General features: G+C 38.6%; 1 protein-coding gene across 3 annotated transcripts in view; it reads left to right on the top strand.

Annotated features, from left to right (window-relative positions):
- The window catches only part of cdh22 (cadherin 22), a 191,188-nt gene that overhangs the window by 27,106 nt on the left and 141,463 nt on the right, over positions 1–22,619 (top strand). Inside the window, exon 2 of one of the 3 annotated variants that reach the window (XM_074642011.1) lies at positions 6,371–6,518. The exons of the other annotated variants lie outside the window; for them this stretch is intronic. The gene's annotated coding sequence lies outside the window, so the exon portion shown is untranslated. The remainder of the gene's footprint in view (positions 1–6,370; positions 6,519–22,619) is intronic. 3 annotated transcript variants of the gene reach the window in all.

The raw sequence follows: 22,619 nt of genomic DNA, 5'->3' as shown, positions 1-22,619 counted from the left end.
GGATTATTGATATATATTATTTAGATTGCTATACAATTTAAATAATAATAACAATAATAATAACAAAGAAAACAACAATAATAATAATAATAATAATAATAATAATAATGCTATCGGTCAAATTAATCTTTAATTTGGTTTATTGTGCGTTTTGTCTCTTTTTTGGCAAATTAATTACACTCAAAATACGAGTGTAGGGAGGTGGAGAGAGAGTCTGAAACCATAACTGTATATATAAAATGACTTAAGAGTTGCTGGATTATTTACACAGTATTATCATACATGTATTATTAACATGATGTCAATATCGTAGCCCACAAAATGGTCCTCCTATAACTGGACCTGAATAAAGTGGCTAAGACGGATTGATAAAACTAATTGATTCTTTGTTGTGCATATATCTGTACCAACAAAATGCTAATAGAGTTTTCAACAAAATCCCTCAAATACTGTATTGGTTGTGTCTGAAATTCCATGCTAACATGCTATTTAGTACGCTAAAACAGTATGTGAGATACAGTATTTTAGTATGTCCGAAAATTTGGTATGAAACCAAGAGTATGCGAATTGTATACTATTTCCGGTGAAATATTACAGTATGCAACGCTGGGCGCTACGGTGGCATAAATATCCCACAATGCAACGCGGTGGTGATGACAACGTTCATAACAGACGTTGACGGACAGCTCTGTAACATCCATAACGCTTCAATTTAACTGTAAGTATAAGATTTCACTTTGCTAGGCGTAATATATATTTTAAATTAATTTAGACTTTTTTTCTCTCAAACCATCGTTTTGGTCACATGAGGTTGCCACGGGTTACCACGGTTTCACGTCTCTCAGGAGGCTCTCAGGAAGTGACGACGTAAATTACTGCTCAGTGCATCCGAAAAGACACATACAGTACTACTGTTTATCCACACAAAAGTATGAACGATAGTACACATATTGAGTATGTAGTGCATTGTATGCGATTTTGGACGAAGCCATTGTGTCCCGGCTCAATATTAGAAAACCTTGCTAATGCTGCAGAGCTCCATATCATCATCAGCTGACACCTCACATGCAACTGCTTACCCACATTTCTGCTGCAGCTTTTCTTTTTGACTTGTAGTACACAACAAAAATCTCAGAAACGTTATTCAAAACTGGTTGCATATTACTAATTTGCATAACCTCCAGTGCTGTCCTGCTCTATACTAAACACCCTTTTATTATCCCTGAACCATTCATAAATAATGCCTGTCCTAACATCACCTCAAATATACAAGCCCCTCTATTGTAAATATCAATTACAGTTATGATTACACTGAGCTAAACCAGCAGAACAGAAGGGTAAAGGTAGATGAATGGGAAGGAGACGGAGGGTTAGTGGTGTTTCCCAATATAAACTCCACCTGAGCTAGGCTGTGGAAGATAAAGAACATTCAATTTTCTGCCCCTGATTGAATGTTTGAGAGCTAGACTGTGTAAATAACATTGGGCTGGGCATATGTACACACACACACACACACACACACACCCATGCCCAAGCAAATAGATGGAGTACATTGTCACGCATACGTTGTACACCTCAGAGTAGTGACTAACATTTCTGAGAGCACTTGCCTTATTCATTACTTCAGTAACTATAGACATAATTGTGCTCTCAAACTCTCTGCGGAAGTGGTGTGTGTGTGTGTCTGTGTGTGTGTTTGTCTGTGTATGTGTGTTTGTGTGTGTGTGTGAGACCGTGAAGAATAGGAAGACAAAAAATTGAAGCTTCATTTGAATGGCTTTGGGCTGTTGACAAGGGTTGAGAAAAATGCTTTTCCTCTTGTATGGAAAAAAGGAAAGAAAATCCTACATGTGCACACAAACCCTGACACACACACACACACATAACGGTACACACCAACATGTGAACTTGAGCAAACACACGACTAACTGCACACTCGCTCACACACACATAAGCACGCATCCAGGCAGTGATCTGACAGGTGAGAATGGCTTACAGCTAGGTTAAAGGGGAAGCACACTACATAAGCAGGTCACCTCTCCTGGGACACAGCAATTTCTCAGCGTGTTGCACTGGAGAGAGGAAAATAAAAACCATGCAACACGATGAATGGGTACAACCTGGTGATCTTTGGGTTGACAGTTTGTCCCCGTCTCAACTTTGTCTTTAGTTTCATGCAAGTGGCTTCTTCATTAAGTCCAATTCTCCACTTCAAAAAATTCTGGCAGCCTTGAGAAAAATGGCAGTGAATAATTTAGCGTATTATATAACAGTAGTAAGTTGTATGACCTTTCCTTTTTAACACTTTACCCATGCAAATGGTGTATTTCCGAGCATTTCCTTGTGTTCGCAGAGCTGGGTGCAGTATGAGTAAGACACATCTTGACCTTGACCTTTCTCTTCAACGTGTATGTGTGTGTGTGTGTGTGTGTGTGAGAGAGAGGGAAAGAGAGCGAGAGAGAAAAATAGTCTGTGTACTTTAGGAATTATTAGACCAAACCACCTCTTACAATGCAGCAGGAGATTGCAACGATGATTCACCTGTTGTAAGAAGGCTAAAAACCTGCATGTTTTGAAAATTGAACTGAAGCTAGTAGAACATCGTGGTGCTGTATAACAATGGTAACTAGACTAACAATATATTTTCAGTTTGGACTTGATAACTCCAGATTTGGCTTTGTTGTGTAAATCAGATTCTGTGAATGAGCATAAAATACCAACATCTGCCATATTGAATGTTATTTATTCATTTAATCAAATTTAAGGTGGTGCTGTTGTTTGAGAAACTGACTGCACAAATATATTCTCATAAATTAATTAAAGGGCTGACATGGTCACGGTAGTTTTTGATTTTTTATTTGTTTTGACTTTATTTTAGTGTTGACTTTTCAATTTAATTTTAGTTTAGTCTTAGTTTTCAGGGTGCGTTTGCTAGTTTAAGTTTCGTTTGAGTTTTTCAGAAAGGTTTAGTTTTAGTTTTTATATATTTAAGCCAACATGTTTAAATCTTTTGGTTTGGGGATCAACTTGAGCTCTTTTTCATTTCATCGCAATTTCACCAGACCCCAGTTGGTTAACATTAGACCTTGGTTGGTTAACTGGTATTTGATCTACTACAATATTTAAATCATGTTCTTGTCATTTATTTTTTATAAGACTAGACAGCATTTGAAAAAGAATAGGGATTAATTGTGAAGCAATTGCAACATAGCTTCATCTCCTGGACTGTCTAGTCCATTCACTTTCTGTGGTTCAGTGGTACGAGAGTTGACGGAAATTCATGTTGTCTCAGTTTTTTCGGTAGTGATATATGATAGATAAAAAACTAAAACTGAAATTAATTTACGTTCTTTTTATTAATCATTTTTTAACCAGGCAATATCGTTCGAGTTTTAGTTTTTCTTAAAGGATATCGTTTTTATTTAGTTTCAGTTTACAACAATGTGTTTCACGACCTATTTTTCTTTTAATGTCAGTTCTAGTTTACAATAATAACCCTGACTTTACTCAGAATTTCAATGATATAATTCCCCAAAAGCCACTAAAAATTATCTATCCGATATATTAAATGTTATTTCATAGTTGTGTGATAAGGTGATGTTTGTCTTCTCTCAGAAAGTCAGACTGCTTGCAGTGGGTCTCTGTTGTACAACAGAGGCTGAATGGGCCCTGCTCATCGAACATGTTTGACTCCCTTGTTTTATAGATTCTCCGGTCAAGACCGTGTGCATTAATGGGCACCGCTCAGTTAGAACATGGTCGAACAGGCAGCGAATTTCGAAAGACCTCTTACAATACATCTGTCATCTTCTTCATAATGTGATGGCCACAGGAGCCACAGCCACTTGTGGAGTTTTTGCGTCGAACAATGGTTCCATTTGGACGGGTCAATGAATGGTAGTTCAGGCAGGGTCTTTCAGAGCACTGTTTTTTTTTTCTGATGAAAGGCTGGAGAATTTTAGGTTCAGATAAAAAAAGAAAAAAAAGACCCACAAGAGTCCCAGGTCTGTCTTCATCACATTGTGAAGATAAAAGCCCCGTGACTAAGGTGAGATGAATTTTCCTGGAGAGTCGACACTTTGACACAGAAGCAGCATCTGCTTCTGATTTCTGCTGCTTTGCTTTCAGTCTGGTGAAATCTGACTGGAGATATTTCAGATGTTGGCAGGCTGTGACAAGTCAGGCCTGTGTTCAACATGCTGCTTATTCTCATATTAATTTTTCCATGTGCCAGTTCTGATAAAACTAATGTGGTAGTGGAGCGCAATGATAACAGTAAGCAGAAGTACATGTACAGTTCTTGGCTTTGTCATTTTAGAGGGAACAATATTCCTCCAAAGCAGAAATGTTTTTTTCATAGCAACAATATCTGGGTTTTCTACATGTATTTCCCAGTGGTTCAACCTCTGCTTCTGAAAAGTGAAGCCATTGGGGAAGTGCCTTAAACATGCATTCTGTCTAATAGCCAGCAGGGGGCGACTCCTCTGGTTGCAAAACAAAGTATGATTGTATAGAAGTCTATGAGAAAATGAACTTACTTCTCACTTGATTTATTACCTCAGTAGACGTTGTAAACTTTCAAGTCTTCTTCAATACAGCATGATGTTCATTTAGTAATAATGCTTCAGGGCGTGGCTACCTTGTGATTGACAGGTCACTACCACGGCGTTGTCTGGTCTAGGTGTTGTACATGTTTTCGTCGAAGAACTTTAACCCTTTCACAGTGTGTTTTCAGTTCATGAAATTTAATTGTTAAATTTTTTGGTCACCTAAAAATGTCTTATTCAGTGTTCGGTTGTACTTAGCTTCACCCTCTCGTGTCACTTCTGGTTGCAAAAAAAACAAGATGGCGACAACTAAAATGCCGAACTCAAGACTTCAAGAAGGCAGTCCACAAATCAATGGGTGACGTCCCTGTGACTACGTCCACTTCTTATATACAGTCTATGGTATTTCCTCACTTTACCATAATCTAATTAAAACAGTTTGACCAATTCTTACAACATCGGATTAACACCAACACTAAACTCTAAGTACTAATCTTTTGTCTTACTTTTGACAATTTAAGTTTTTAAAATGGTAGTCCTACTTATTTGCAGCATATATGATTACGATATTCACAATTTTCTTCATACTGTAGTACACTTAACATTAAATTGGACCTGAGCAGTCAATGAATCTGATTACAGTACCAATAAAGCGTAATATCTAACATAAGGCATGGTGTGCGATTTTATTTTTAATAGGGCTATCCTCGACCAAAGAAATTCTTAGTTGACTAATACTCAAACGATTTTGTCGAGTACTCGATAAGTTGATTTAATCGACAGATCTGTAAAAATGAGTTTCTCCACAAAGAATCACACCAAAGCACCACTTTAAATTTTGTGTTTACCAGATGTGCTCATAAGTTTTTTGGAAATAAGTCATTCAGCATGAAAAACACATCAAAAATGAACTAAGACTACTAAGACTAAAACGTCCGATTAGTCGACTAATCTGTTAAAAGGGGGCAGCCCTAATTTTTAACTTCAACGCAGTAATCTTGTAATCTGCAAATTCTTCAATTGTTCCCATATGATTTTTATTTCCCTCCCAATCGCCCCCTTTTGTAGGTTTTACAGTGACAAATAGACATCAGTGTGTTGAATTCCAGTGCATTTCAGAGCATGTTTTTTACTAAAATGCTGTGGAATTTGTAAATATTTTAGGATTATTTTTGCGTGACTGACTGTGTGAGTTTTCTTCTTCCCTCAGTTGTCAGTGTAACACTGTGTGCATTAAGGGGGCAACATGCTCTCTCAGGTAGATTTAGAAACACGGGACTGGAGCTAATGGTACTGGCTAACAAGTGACATTCTCTCATTAAGTGGGAAGATTTGTCTGAGAGGCCAGTTAGTTGGAGGACGTTACACAAGGTCAGAGCCTCTGGCTGCCGTGGGAGAATAAGTGAAGTAGAAAAAGAGGCCGAGCAGACAGGCCGATACTTGCTGTGCTGTCTGAAAGCTTCTCTACTCTCTGACTGGCAGGGCTTGGATGTGAGAGGAGTTTGAAGTCTGGACTTTGGTCACTGCTGCTTTTGAACATGGAGCTATTTCAGTCCTGGATGGGGCATGTGTGTGTGTCTGTATGCGGCAGGGTGGGTGCTGGTCCATGTATCTATTTAAACTGACTTTGCTGACCATCACCGAGGGGGCGAGGCAAATCCTCTTCCTTCCACAAGGCTAGGAGGTTTGCTCGCAGAATGGGAAATCAATAACGTCGATAGCATGAGCATTAGGATGGCCAAGTGGTTTTAACAGCCCCATTGTCATTCCACCATTTTTGTAAAGCAGTTTGTGGGCCATTCTTTCTACACTTCAATTTTCAGAAAGCTGAGGAAGACGGACAGCTACAGAGACAGAGAGACAAAGACAGAGGGAGAGAGGCATAAAGAGGCAGCCCTCCGACAATCAAACTGGAAGCACATATCTGACACGTCTTCTGTTCGACAGCCATTCACAGAAAGCTTTCAAGATGTGAGTTATTTCCAGACCATCAGCTTGAATTGAGCCATAGTTGTTTTCTCATCAGTACTGAACACTGCACACAACTTGCCCTTCACCAAGGAGGCTGGCCTTTATGAGCAGGTCTCCTAATGGTACATTGTACAAAAAGTAAATGTTTTTTTTTTCTTATCATCACACGGCTTGTCCGGTATGCCCTTTTCAATCAAATGTCACATATATCTACTGCAGTCCTTTGCAAAGTTGGTTAAAAAAGAAAACAAGAAAAAAAACATCAACTATTTTTACATAATTATTATGTAATATTCAAAATGAAGGATTGTCCAATATTTAGGCTAATTAGTTCACATGTTTTTCCTACTATGATTGCTTCAATAGGGCGATATATTGGGCTTTATATTGTTCTATACATCACTGAATGGCCGTGTGTGTTTTTGTGCTCGAGTACCACTATCAGTCTCAGACAAGAAATTGTGCCTCGGTATCTAAACAATAATCCGGGTCTATCTGGATTGGAGCTATACACTGGTGTGAAATCAGAGATAAGGTGTGTAGGGCAACCTCTTCCTATCTCTCTGACTGTGGGAGACAGTGATGAAAGCTTAGTAATACAGACCAGAGCCCTGTTCTTTCAGTGTGGTTTAACTAATTCAGGCTAAAATAATCCTGTTTATTCACACCCGTTACTTTGATTCTTTGGATGCAGTTTTAGCATTGATTTGTTGAAGTTATCTTGAGTGTGTTCTTATTTTGAAATGAGTCGAGTTCGAAACCTTGATCAGCATTCATATTGGCTGACTGAGTGCTAATCATCGTGATTCAGCCCTGTCTCCTAAAAATTACATTTCCATACAATGAAACTGCATTGTGAATTACATTTTGAGGGAAACACATTTTGTCGCGGATTACGTTTATTTTTGACGTATCACAAATGTATTGTAGTGTTAGTCCGTGAAAGGTCTTGTATGGAGGAGGTCGCTGTGGTGAATGGGACAAACAAACACAGGACTTGTCCCGTGTGAAACCAAAAGGCAAAGTTCACTTTTAATTTACATCCGTAACTTAAATAAAGTAACAAACTCATTCATTTTAAGCCATGCTATGATGTTTTTAGCTAAATCTAGTACTTTTGTTGCATTTTTTTTTTTTTTTACAGTTTACAACATTAACCACGTGCTTAAAACTGTTTCAAACTGCGACCATATTCTGGGAGAAAATTTCCTGCGAAACGTAATTGAAAATACAATTTAGTTGTATGGAAATGTAGCTTTGTTGAAGACAGAGTTGTGTGATTGTAGTTCCATGAGGTACTATATGTGTGCTGGGAAGCCTCCAGCACAGGGACAATATATTTATGGACAAAAGTCTCATTTTGCATCCACTGATTCCTCACTTTTGAGTGACTGTGGTTAGACTGTGAGTACATGTAATGTTGTGTTCAAGATTAAGACAAACTCTTTTGGCAAATAGTGACTGGTACACAAAATAATTTACCTGGAATTAATAAACTTGTTCCATTTTACTTATATACTGACGATACGGATAAAAACCATGAATGTTACCGTTGAAATGACAAATCCCCATCATAATGTCATTGATAAATGTCACTGATTCCAGCAGTAAGCACGTTTTAACTGAGTTCATATCATTATTTTTTAGGACAGGATTGGTTCTTTTCTCAACAGTACCTATTTTATTTTGTTTCATATTTCCCTCTACTTAAATCCCTCTTTCTCTCTACTTATTTCCATCCCTCTAAGAAAAGGCACACATTTGTTTTCTGAAAATGATGTATGGTGTTCACCCTAAAATAACTTGGTCATGATCCAGCTCCAGTGTAACTGTTAATAGGGCCTGCACTGTTGTTGGGTTTAATGGCTTGTTGCTCTGACAGCTGCAGATACATTTTAATCCAGTTTTGAAGAACTGAAAAATACAGACGTGTGTCAAGTCCTCAACAATCAAATCGAGATAATTCAGTTATCTTCGTACGGAGAACAGGGCACAGGCCTTAAAGTGTAAAAAAATATCACATTTCAAAGTAAAGGGGAAAAAAAAGAGGCATATCGTGTTCAAGATGTTATGCTCTCAGTCTGTCAAATGATTTCAAAGCGCTAGAGCAAAAAGAATAGTTGACATTCAGGAAGCCGTACCGCTGTCAGATTTGACTGTGATACACTGATGGTCATTTCCCCAAATGCTACTGTTCTCATAAAAGCATCACTTTGAGGTGCCACAATCATCCTGTATTGTAGTGACAATCTCTTCAGAACAAAATCCTTCTCATACAGAGAGGTTAATCTAAATGTTAATCTAAATCATAATGTATTCACTCATTTTCACTCTGCAGCCATGGTCGGTATATGCTGATGTGCTTAGTATGGCTTTACACAATTGTTTAACTTAGAAAATTAAATTCAGCAACGCCATCGTCCCATCATAAAAGTGTGGATTATTATTACGTGTGGAAGCATGGTAAATAATTTCTCTTAGCGCAGTCTTTTAAAGGTCATGTTCAGATGAACATTTCTGTTGCTTTTGTTCTATGTATAACTTGTTGTTCATTGGATGTGAGATTCCATTATGTTAGAAGGATCATCTAGCGTTGGCAGGTATTTTAAAAGGTTTAATCACGGGCAGATACACAGGTACAGCAATGTCCAGAGGTAGCAAAGAGAGATCGGCGGTGATGAAAGACTGTAGATGACAAGAGAAAAAGCAAACAGACTAAAGCAAGTATTAATAGATTGTGAGTGAGGCATTCAGGTATACCTTGTTCTCTTATTATTCCCTGGACATTCACATGTCTCGTCCTCTTAACAGCAAGATTGTAGAAATTGACTTTGTACTACAGGTTTGCTATACAACTGCAGCACTTGTGCCCACTTCCCAAGACTATTATATATATATAAAAAACAAGATTTGTATCTGTGCAGCTACCATAAATTACAAGGAATTCTATCCTGACTTTCATTAAAAGTTTTAAACTGCATTATTGATTCCACAATACAACGTTAAACAAAGAATTCTACCTCAATATACGAGGAGGATGAATGCAAGAATGGGGACAAATATACAAAGATGTGCTTCTACTTTGAACACATTGTTTTCATTTATTTTCAATTTTAACACCTACTGTACTCTAACAAATCTGGCAAAGCAAGTAAACCAATGGCACAGTAAGATTGTTTGTGCCCATGCTGAGAGTCACATTTTTCAAGACAATTGCCTGTTGGGAACCGTCTAAGCAGAAAGCTTGTGAGGAAAAAAAATGTGTGTACAAAAGACAGAGAGACAAAGAAAGAAAGAGACAGACAGAGAGAAAAAATAGTCTATCAAATGGATTTATGCCTTTTCAATTACAAAGCAGGTGCAATTATGGTATAAGCGACATTCAAAATCTATCTTCTTGAGCAACTGAATCACAAAAGAGCTCTGACATTGTGTACATGTATGATTTATACATGTATCTCCTATAGGTCATTCTGCATCAATACAATTCTTAATGTATTTTAGATTTTCTGTTAAAAGGTAACTAGTACAGAGGAAGATGAAGGACTATCATTCTTCTGTTTCGGAGGTGGTTTCTCTCCTCCTGGCTGCCGTTTTCTTAGGCATCTTCAGCCTGAAACATCTTAATGAGGTCTTCTCTGGGAGCAACAGGGTGACGCTTGAATGCTTACACACACAGAGTCTTGAGGTGTATGCTTTCAAAAAAAATAAGGGATAAGCAAAGGTGTTGTAGATGTCTGGTAGAGGTGACCTTTAAAACCCCTGTACTAAAAAAGACAGAAAATCAGGTAAGACCATAGACTGTATATAAGAAGTGGACATAGTCACCGTGACGTCATCCATTGGTTTGTGGACTGCCATTTTGAAGTCTCGAGTTCTGCATTTTTGCCATTGCCATCTTGGTTTTTGGCTATCACCATCTTGTTTTGACACGACAGGGTGGAGCTATGTACAACTAAATGCTGAATAAGACATTTTTAGGCGACCAAAATGTTGCAATTAACTTTATGAACTGAAAACACAGTGAAAGGGTTAAAGTTCTAAGACAACGTCATGGTAGCGACCTGTTAATCCCAAGGTAGCCACGCCCTAAAGCATACCCTACTTTATGGTCTATTTGACTCTAAATGGGACCATAATTTACTAAATGAACATCATGCTGTATTGAAGAAGACTTGAGACGAACGATTGAGACCATAAACTCATGTTTACAATGTTTACTGAGGTAATAAATCAAGTGAGAAGTAGGCTCATTTTCTCATAGACTTCTATACAATCAGACTTCTTTTTGCAACCAGAGGAGTTGCCCCCTCCTGGCTATTAGAAATAATGCAATTCAAGGCACTTCAGCATTGGCTTCACTTTTCAGACCCAGAGTTTGCCCAATAGTCAGATATATGGTGCCTTCAAATGAAACGTGTAAGCTTGTGTTTACAACTTGGGAAGTCATGTACACATATGCTTGGTGTTCAAGTCGTATCGTCCTGATTACCGCTGCTAAGCAACGGCAATATTAACGTTACTTTGTCTAAAAGCCACGGAGGCTAACAATTTAGCAAGCTAGCAAGCGGGTAACAAAATGAAGGAAATGCAAAGACATAATGAAAAAGATGAGGCCTTTGGGAATATCGACATTTTCCTCAAGACATATTATAAAATTCCCACGATCCCGAAATAGGATAAGTGGTTACAGATAATGGATGGATGGATGGATATTATAAAATTCCGAAGAATTACAATATACGACTAAAATTACAATATATTCACTTATTATGCACTGAAAAATTAACTTCCAAGGCCTCCGCCATTTCTGACGACGTCAAAAAAACACGTCACAAGTCGTGAACTCGGAGCTTTCAGAAACTTCCCACTTACGAGGTTGTGAATAGCACAAGAGGCGTTCATATGGACTCTTCTCGTGGAACCGGTAAACACGACCCCATTTGAAAGCACAAATAGATTGTTAGTGTGAAAGTGTATGGAATAAAACATTCTAGAACTTATATAGTCCATTCATTTTGTTTAAACACTTGTATTAAAACATGCATCCAGAGACCCTTACTCTTCATCTTTGTTAGTCAAATCAGGGACTCTATAGATGCTTAACAGGCATGCAGAGGCACGGAAATTTGTAAAGTGAAGTAATGAAGCATTCCCTCAAACCTCAGCTGTAACATATAAAAAGAAGTAAAATACTTTACAGTCCTGTGCAGCCCCTTAAAGTTTTGTTTTTTAGATGTTTCTCCAGTCAGTTTTAGTCTTTGTCTGAATTCACTGGCGTTGAAATGTGTGAAAAAGTAGCATGGCTTTGTAGTTGTTCTTTGGCTGCATCTCTCTTACCTATTCTGTGAGACTTGCCTCGCCCATGAGACTTAAATATCAACTCTAAACATTTTCAGTCTTCAGCCTCACTGTATCGGATAGACCAATTTAACAGGGCTTCCCTCCAGTCTGGCGCCATACACAGATAAGAATAACCCAGAGCGGCTAAGAGAACCTTTTCCTTCCCTTGATCGTGTTATCATAAAGGCGTATTCTCTCACTTCCAGTGAATACTGTCATGTTTCTCAGCCCATGTTTTATTTCTCGGCTCTGCACAGGAGAGCCCTGTGCCAACGGAGAAAGGCAAGAGAAATTGCCCTTGCTCTGTCTCTGTCTTTTTGACTCACTGTAGAGCTCTCCCATGCTTTTCTCAGTTGTAAATAATGCCTTTTCATTGCGTGCATACTTAAGCTCAACAGTGTGTTGAAAGTATTTAATGAAAATCAGGAGTTGTTTGAAGTTGAAGCTTATTTCAAACTTAAATCTCTTGGCCTTCTGCATCAGCCCCTCCCCTCTCCTCATTCTCTTTGATATGCAGGCGGTGTACACAGAGCTGATTGAATTTGTATTCATTTTTTCTCAATCTTTTTCTTCTTTGAGACCTAATTTCATCAAATGCATCGGTATTACTGAAATTCTTGTGGTTGATAGCCACCCCTGCAATCATTTACCCTTGATGTCTTTCGGCGAAGATTGCTGGATGAGAGGGATGAAGAAAAAGGTGACTGATTGACTTGGATATTTGTTTTGCTTTCTAACCGCTGTTTGAAGTGGTATACACATGAGAGGGGATGCTCATGAACCCTCGTGAGTCTCGAAAGCTTCCAATGTCGATTCATTTAGTGTTATTCGCTCTTCAAAAATTCCACTTGCCCGACCACACTCGCACTTTTGCACCCCCCCCCCCGCCCCCCCCCCCCTTCCCCCACACATAGTGCCTACATGTTGCCAGCAGACACAGTCAAAGACACACAATGCTCTCACTAACACAATGCACACAATGGGTCTCATGCAGCAACATTCTCATACATTTCTCTTATATTTCTCTTAAATGTCTGTTAAGAGAAACAAATAACAGAAGTCAACTCCAGATGTTCTTAATAATCTAAATCTGCTCTTACTAACGTGTGCTGAATGATGAATCACACTTAATCATAAATTGGAGGCGTGTGGCTGATCATTTATATGATATATTTATTATTAGCAAAGCTAACGCCGCCTAAACTCTATATAAGGGCAGCGGTTGTGCCATGTGCAGTAGTGAAATTGAGGTATTGTTAAATATACTTAAACAATGTACGTGATTTTCCAGAGCGTCAGTACTGGTGTTACAGGAAAATAAAGCATTTAAGAGCAGGATGTAAGCCATTCAGAAGCTGAACACACGCAATATCATCAAATGGGTTTTAATTGGGATCAATGGACCAATAGTGTTTCTTTAACCTATACATTTAATAATCCAGTCATTATGATTACTTTAAAACATATAATAATCTAAATGTGATATACATGCATTTTTTAAAAATGTTTCCTTGCATTGGACAAGGAGCCCTACAAAAAACATCTTGTTTTTACTGTCCACACACTGTCCCGAGATAACGCATTAATGCAAATTTGTTTTAACGCCACTAATTTCTTAAACGCATTAACGCAACTTGCGTTTTTACTAGCTCGTCGCGTATAGGAAGATAAATAACGCTCCAAACATACACTAAATTTAGGCGAGAATAAACTGGCATGGCCATTTTACAGAGGTCCATCGACCTTAAAATGGGTTCTATCACGAGTCTCCCCTTTACAGACATGCCCATTTTATGATAATCACAAGCAGATTTGAGACAAGTCAATTCAGCACGCTGACAGCTGTTGTTGCCTGTTGAGCTTGAGTTTGCCAAGTTATGATTTGAGCATATTTTTTATGCTAAATGCAGTATCTGTGAGGGTTTCTGGACAACATTTGTCATTGTTGTGTGTTGTTAATTGATTTCCAATAATAAATATACACATACATTTGCATTAAGCAGCATATTTGTCCACTCCCATGTTGATAAGAGTATTAAATACAAGACAAATCTCCCTCAATTTATTTTTTTTATACTTTATTTTTTCCCTTTTTTCAAGGTTGTTTTCAATTTACAGTTCCTAATTACAATAGTTTATAAACCAATTTTTGAAGTAGTTGAGCTTATGGACATTAAGTACACTAGAGAAAACAACTTCAACATTCAAAATTGAAATAAAATTAAGAAAAGACAAATCTCCCTTTAAGGTATATTTTGAACAGATAAAAAGTGTGCGATTAATATGCAATTAAACGCGATTAAATATGTTATTCAATTGACAGCCCTAGTTTTTTCTTATTGGTAAGAGTGCTCTCGACCACTTGTTAAATGTTCTCTTACCTAAGAGAAGATCAAAAATAAGAAAACATTGGTGAATCCCATAAATCAATGGATACTAACAAAAAAAGAACAAATCTTGCATGCGAACAAAAATAAGAAGAACATTTTTCTTATATCGCTTCCTGCATGAGGCCCATTGTTCAGACTTAAACCCAGAAGCAAAATACCTCAATGACGCCTCTTTGAGGCTTGTCAGATTTGACAGCCTGTCTGTCATTAGCATAGTTTCGCCTAACAAATCAATACAGCTCTGGCCTTTTGAGGCACTTGTTGAACTCGACTTCTGTTTGAAAGTGTGTGCGAGTGGAGCAGATTGCAAGCGTTCATTGTTAAGAAAGCTTTCGAGGCTCATGTGTTTGTGTGTATATTTAAATATGGTTAAACAGATACAAATATTGCACACCGGGAAACAGACAACACATGCCACACATGCCCTCTTTCTCCCACATTTGCACACATACACGCACCACACAGACTCACTGAGTCATGTTGTTGCTGTGTTTTTAGCCATAGGGAAGTCCTTTATCCACATAACTAGATTAACTCACAGTGAGCTCTGATCAGCTTAATTTGGATTCAGCCTACTTACCCCTCCCTGGTCCTCCTGTCAGTCCGTCTGCATGCTCATCTGTCATTCTGTCGACTTGAATGGCAAGATGTTTGCCTCTATATGTGTGTGTCACTTCATTTAACCATCTCTCTCTGTCTAGTCTTAAAACAAGGATTACCCCCTCACTCTTATCACAGTTTTTTTTTGTTGTTTCATGAATAACATAACAATATTTTACTCTTACAACGAACATATGAATATATTATAGCTTTTGTTTATTCCGACACAGTACACTTGCTTCAGGTAGATTTTTTTTTTCTTTTTCCTTTTTAAAAAATAAAAAAAAAGTACATGTAATGAACTCATTCTGTCTGCATGTCTTGGCGGGGTGCCAATGCAATGTATTGACTGCAGTCGTCTCTCAGTGTCTTTGGATTATAGAATCTCTATGATGCCCCCGGGGACCGACCTGACAATAAAATAACACAGAGAATGTGGAAACTGTCAATTTCCTGAATCCAACATTTCTACAAACAGAAAATCTGATGCATTTCACATAATGTCACATCCCCTTCTGACAATTCACAACATGATGTTAGCTGCATGTTATTTTCATACACCAATAGTTGAGTTTGGTCAGAAGCATTCTTGTTATAGTTTACTATTCCAATTAAATTCGGTCACGCTTGACGTACAGTAATGGCTCGATTCAAAGCAGCTTTACTGGCCAATCAGAAAGTCATGTCATAGTGGACATGGCAAAAGCAAAACCCCTACAATGTAAAACATCATACAGGAATTTGATAAAATCAAATTGTAATTTCTCATTAACGCAAACACGTTTTTATTAATCTGAAGTTAAATTAGCTTGAAATTTCCAGTTTTTTTTTATTTTTAGACCACTTCAGAGCTCATAAACGGGAGTTGTTTTGACTTGAAGTCTTGACTTGAAATGGTGAGTTGAATAAATGTACTGCTGTGAGTTCACACAACTCATTAGCAACTAAAGAAACATGATCAGCATATTAACATACTTCCCAGCATGCATTGTTTGAGAGTATAAACTCTTCAGAGACCCCTCTGTTTTGTTGTTTTAAAGAAAACCTACACGATGGAAATTTTCTGTGTCTTTAATAATTGTTTCTTTTCAGAATAATGAAAACAATTCTAACCATGATTAAAGCAAGCCAGTCTCTACGGTAATTTAGTAAGATCACTGGGAGCAGCTTCACATTTTGTAGTTTTAAACTGATTCTTCAAACTGAGAAAAAAGTAAATGGTACCATAACAATGTAATGTGTGTCAGTGTGACTGAACTGGATGAGGAATCAGGAGAGCATGGCCTTTTGGGACATGAAGACACTAAGGCCGCGGTTAGACTTGTCTTTTCAATGCGACATTTGTGATCAGATGCACCAGATCAAAACTCTGCATATGTGCGTCCACGCTCGACACTTCAATGAGACCTGCCTGATCTGGTAGCGATTGGATATATTTCCTGGCCAACGAAACAGCTGTAAAAAACTGGATAAACACATTGAATTACCAATAAATTCTTCACAATAAAAGTCCCCTGTTATTTTTGCTCTTCCTCCCTGCAGTATTAGAGGTTACTTGTTCTTATTGAAGAAATTATAATTAAATTAATTCTGTGATAAACACATTATCCTATAATTTTTTTCACAATAAAAGTCCCCTGTTATTTTGTTATTTAAAAGCTTTTATTTTGAAGCAACAAAATCAGGAAATGTTGGGTTTTCATCAGCAGTAACTCCCCTCTGCACCGGCCCCTTTTTTACTCCTCTCTTCCTCCTTTGCTCTCGCTCAGGAGAGGAACTCCCAAGTGGTGGGAAGATGATGCGAGATCCATGTTTGATAAATTGTCTGATTGTGCCCACATTATGCACAAACCTCAGTGAGATCTGAACTCGCTGCGAGCCAGTTCACATCGGCATTGGATCTGTTTGATCGGATCCCGCAATGTAAGCAAAATCCAATCTTGGAAATATGATCTCGGAGCTTACAGACTTGACAGTCAATGCGTCCCTGGCATGATTGAATGACAAATGTTGCATTGAAAAGACAAGTGTAACCACAGCCTATAAGACGAGTGGCCGAAGCTTAAGAGTCCCATTATGGAGCTCATCCCGTGTTCATCGAACTAAGGTTACAACGCGTAACCATCGGTTCCTTACTCTCTAACTGGCAAAGATGGGCCGCGAGGCTCGTTCATTACTGAAGTCTAGAGAAAGACGGCGAGATGAGGGTAAAAGATGGAGAAAGGGACGGACACAAAATGGGAGGGGAGCAGAATAAGGAGGCACAGAAAGGAGAATTATATGAATGGCCAGAGGGAAGGAGGGGGACAGATAGCGGGACAAAAAGCATGAGATGCCGAGGAAAAGAAGGGGGATAGAAATAATGAGGGATGGAAGGAAAGTGGGGATAAGCGAGGAATGGAGGAGAAGGAGGGGGCAGCAAAGAGAGAGCTGAGTGGAGCTGAGGAGGCGCTGGGCCTGGGGGATTGCTGCGCGTTTATCCTCCTCTGCAGCAGGCTTCTAGAGCACTACCTCAGGAAAAGACTTTAAAGCAGGGTGGCTGCTGCTCTGCGCTGATCTGTTAATACCCACAGATACATGAGGCTTCGCCATAGTACTCTGAGGGTGGGGTGGAGCGGGACAGTGTGTATAAGTCTGCATGTGAGTCTGTGTGTGTTTTTTTTTTTTTTTGTTATGTGTTCAAGGATCATATCATATCTCTGCAGACGATATATCCCATCCCCACCGCTAGCTTGCCCCAACTCACCCGGAGACATGAAGTTATTGGAGCGATTAAAAGATTAGATTGGACTATCATGTGGCGGTGTGTCAGCACTGTCACCTAAAGCTGCTGCCGTGAGTGGGGGGGGGGTGATGTGAGAGAAGGGGTGGGTTGGTGGTTATGACTATACCCTGTTTTAGGATCCTGTATAAATAGACTCCTTCCTCCTGGGAATTGGTGTAAAACTCCCTCAGAGCCACAGTATGCAGCAAAAAAGTGCTGGGAGGTGGAGAGGCTGCATGGGATTTGTGTTGGCTGCTTCACAGAGGACCATGTCCCGTGCTCTCAGGGGGGCGTTATATGATTAATTCAACGAAAGCAAAAAGACCCAAGGGGGGGAGGGGGGATAAGGATGTATGATGTGAAAGATCATGTTTGTGTTTGGCCCTCCTATTTTAAAAGGTTTTACTGATAATGTGAAATCACAATCCGCATGGTTGGTTTTTAACAGAAGTAGAAATGCCCCGTTCGGAAAACTGAAAGGCATTTTTTTTAAGGGAGTTGTGAAACTACATTCAAAACCATTTCTTTAAAATGTATTTGTGCTGGCCAACATGTTTTCCTCTGCTGCCCCATCTTTGTTTTTAACTCACAATCCCCTCGGACCATAGAGCAATTTCTTGTTTTCCAAATGTATTTGAAGGAAAGCCTAAAACTCTTTCTCATACTACAGAGAGACATACTTTTTCTTACAGTAACTTTTCACATAGACACTAGCGCTGTCCCTTTTATCACCTCCGTAAATATATTTTCAAGCAAAGCACATGTTATTAATTGGCTTGAGGAAACAATGATTTCATTTGAGTGTAGCTGAGGTTTCTGTCACCTGACTAGTCCCGTGGGTAATTCTTTGGTAACTTTGGTTGCTCAGCAAAGCTCAACATGATCAGCAGCAGATGATAAACTGCCCAGGCCACATAGCCACTTTTTTGCCTAACTTTAAGCTTTAATATAATTTAAACGAGTGAGTTATATAAAAATACAACCCCCTGTATAGTGGAACCAAGAAATTAGCTATTGAGACCAAAACCGTTTTCTGTACCAGGCTGTAAACATGTTTATTTCCAGGTAGCCATTCAAAGAATTGCAGATTTTGGCACTTCCACGTCGGCTTCATTTCTCAGCACTGAAAGTTGCCGCTTGAATAAAACCTTACAGAACTTATACAGTACATTAATTGTGGTTAAACTCAACATACATCCAGACTTCCTTACTCTTAATCTTTGATGGTCAAATCAGAGACTCTACAGATGCTTTACAGGCGTGAGGAGGCATGGGAATTTATGAAGTGTAGCAATGAAGCATTCCCTCAAACCTCAGCCGTAACATAGAATAATAGCTGAAATACTTTATAGTCCTGTGCCGCCCCTTAAAGTTTCCTTTTTTAGATGTTTCTCCAGTCAGTTATAGTCTTTGTCAAAATTCATTGTCGTTGAAATGTGCGGAAATGTAGCATGGCTTTGTAGTTGTTCTGTGACTTCATCTCCCTTACCTATTCTGTGAGACTTGCCTCGCCCATGAGACTTAAATATCAACTCTAAACATTTTCAGTCTTCAGCCTCACTGTATCGGATAGACCAATTTAACAGGGCTTCCCTTCAGTCTGGCGCCATACACAGATAAGAATAACCCAGAGCAGCTAAGAGAACCTTTTCCTTCCCTTGATCGTGTTATCATAAAGGCGTATTCTCTAACTTCCACCAAATACTGTCATGTTTCTCAGCCCATGTTTTATTTATCTGCCTTTTATAACTCCAGGCCCTCCTTAGGTGGTGCGCCCCCTAGTTTAGGAACCACTGCGTTAGAGGACGTAGGTGAAACTCCAACTGTGTATTGCAAAGTTTGTTTCAAGTTTGAGAGCAATGTGGATCAAATATGACAAGTAACTTTAGGGTTGTTTGTTACTCAATAACCACTAATAAATAAAGCATTTTGTATAGTGGCAAGTAAAAAATGACCTCTGAGCAAGTCGATATCTAACCAAAAACCCTGGTGTGTGTGTTTATGTGTTGTATTATTCCCTTGGTGGGGACTATAAGCTCTGCACACAGTCACATTGTGGGGACTCACTTCCCATCACAGAACATAAAGCCAGTCTCCACAAGGTAAGCCACAAAATATTGACAATTGCTTTTGGGTAAGGAAAGAATTATGCTTAAGTTAAGCTTTGGGGTAAGGATTAGGGTTAGGCATATAGCGGTTGTGGTTAATGTATAAATACACCTCTATGAAATAAGCGTAAGTCAATAAGTCCAGCGACAAAGATGTGCACAATCTAAATGTATGTGTAATTTACTGAATCGTCCTAAAAAATGAGGTGTTTTAAAATGACAGTACAACCATGTGAATAAAAAAATAAATTGCTGAATAAAAGACAAATATCACCACCAGAGTATTGAAGGTATCACATTGACATAGCGGCTGCTGTGTCGGGGACAAAACTATCGCAAATTGCCACTGTGGGGACAGGTAAATGATACCTTAAAATGCTCTGAGATGATGAAAGGCACTCCAGCAACACAGCAACAAGCGAAAGCAATGAGAGGGAAAAAAGATTGAGGGGAAGGAAATAAAAAAGATAAAAAAAAACAATGAAACCATTGCAGGCCCAGTGAGGAATCCGCACCGTGTTGGTGTTTGATCAAGATAAGCTCAGAGCTTCAGCACCTCTGCAAGGCCCTGTGCAACCGCTCAGCAATAATCTCTAGAAGCCTCCTTTTGTTTTCCACTACAAACAGTTTGACTTTTCATCATGCTTAAATGTTTAAACTCCACGTCCCACGCAAACCCCGCTTACAAGTTTAAACATTTAGTGCATCAAACGTTATTTTGTGTCACACAAGTGTTTTCATCACGAATGTGAGCCAAGAAGGGTAAGAGAAGAGACACACTCCTACTCCTTGGAGATCCAAGTAACCTTTATCTAATTGATTTTTCATGTTATCTTAATTTGTTTATTGACTTACCAACAGATGTTAGAAGTGCCATTATCATCTCCTATTTAAATACAGTTTCTCTTCAGTATCGCAGTCTTAAATGTACAAACAGTTACAGCAGAGAAAATATGCTTCGTCATGTACTTGTGTTTTATGAGTGTGTCCACTCGCGCTCACTTGATCATGTCATTATAAGTTAAATGTGGTCTGTTGGTGCCTGTTAGACTGTAAGCTGTTTCTTATCGACCAGAGCCACTTAGCCGCTTGATCAAAATCACCTGTATCCTCAGATAACATGGCAGGCTATTAGAAAGACTCGGTTAACCAGGCGTGTGATATTGCCTACAGTAGTCTTTAATGGCGGTGTAAACAGCAGTGGTACTGGGTCACTGCTTTTTGGTGCATGCAGAGTCTCTGCAGCTTGTGTGTTTTCTTAATGCATAATAAGGTGCCCCTTACAAAAGAACACAATTTGATTAAACAACCTCATAAACAACAGACCATTTAAGAGCACACTGTAGCAGAACTGTAGAATCACCATATCTCTGATACTGCCTCAACAGAAATGTAATATTATTCACAAAGTTAGCATTTATTGCCAGGCTATATTGGGCTGGAGTAGATTCTACATGGTGTTATATTGTGTCAGCCTCTTGTGATTGCATTGCAATTTAAAGGTCCCATATTGTAAAAAGTGAGATTTTCATCTTTTATACTTTTTATAAAGCAGGTTATTATATATATATTATTATTATTTTATTATTATATATTTATAATAACCTGCTATATATATATATATATATATATAGCAGGTTATTATAATATATATATATATATATAGAGAGAGAGAGAGAGAGAGAGAGAAGGTGCTATATAAATAATGTGAAAGTATCAAAACGCTCAATCCACAGAGAAATACACACAGCCCGTATTCAGAAACTGTCTTTGAAACAAGCTGTCAGGATTTCTGTTCATTTGTGATGTCACAAATCTACAATATTTAGACCATTTCACAGTTCAAACATTGTAAATGTGTCCCAGTTTATTGGTGCCTTCGAATGGGGTCGTGTTTACTGTGTAAACGCCCCCCTCTTGTGGTATTCATGAAACTCGTAAGTGGAAAGTTTCTGAAAGTTCAGATTTCACGACTTGTGACGTGTTTGTTGACGTTGTCAGAAATGGTGGAGGCCATGGTAGTTAATTTTTCAGTGCATAATAAGTTAATATATTGTAATTTTAGTCGTATATTGTTTTTCTTTGTAATTTAACAATAGATCTAAGGAAAATTATATCCCCAATGGCCTCATCTTTTTACTCTTGCATTATGCCTTTACTTACTTACTAGTTTGCTAAATTGATAGCCACTGTGGCTTCTAGACGCCGACAGTAACATTAATATTGCCGTTGCTTAGCAGCAGTGCTCTCACGGCTTAACCACTTGAACGCCAAGCATATCGTGTGCACGATTTCCCAAGTTGTAAACACAAGCTCACGAGTTTCATTTGAAGTCACCATATTTCCGGTTGCAGTGTATGTGAAGGACATCAGCTGACAGGAAGTAAACATGGACCCAAGCTGTTGCCTATAGCAATGCAATTCTGTTGCATTTCCGTTGAAATGCACTAAAACGGAGCATTTCAGACAGAGGGTAAAAACAGGCATATTCAGGCAGACAGTATGAGGAAAATAAAGGGTTTTTGAACATTACAGCATGAAAACAAGTTCTAGTAGAAACAAAAAAAAAGTATGAACCTCAGAAAATGAGCATGAAACAGATTTAGTTGAAAAATGTTGCCAAAAGTTTTGACAAATTTCAGATGTGGCACAGGAACCTCAGAGCTCTCTTAAAAACTTTAATGGATCGTTTAATGGCTAGACAAAAACATTGGAAACTAGAAGGGCAGTCGGAGAGCGCAGACCTTCGCCAAGGCTGTTTCCATAAGTGAAAAATAATGCGTGTATCCGCCTCGTGATTTGGATCCCCTCCCAAAATATAATGGGTTCCTCCTTGGCCCATGTTACACCCTTCCACCAACTTTTATGATAATTGGGCGAGTTGTTTTTTTCGTAA

Source organism: Sebastes fasciatus, chromosome 1 (assembly GCF_043250625.1).
Source record: "Sebastes fasciatus isolate fSebFas1 chromosome 1, fSebFas1.pri, whole genome shotgun sequence".
Taxonomy (NCBI): domain Eukaryota; kingdom Metazoa; phylum Chordata; class Actinopteri; order Perciformes; family Sebastidae; genus Sebastes; species Sebastes fasciatus.
This window is presented reverse-complemented; position numbering and strand designations above follow the sequence as displayed.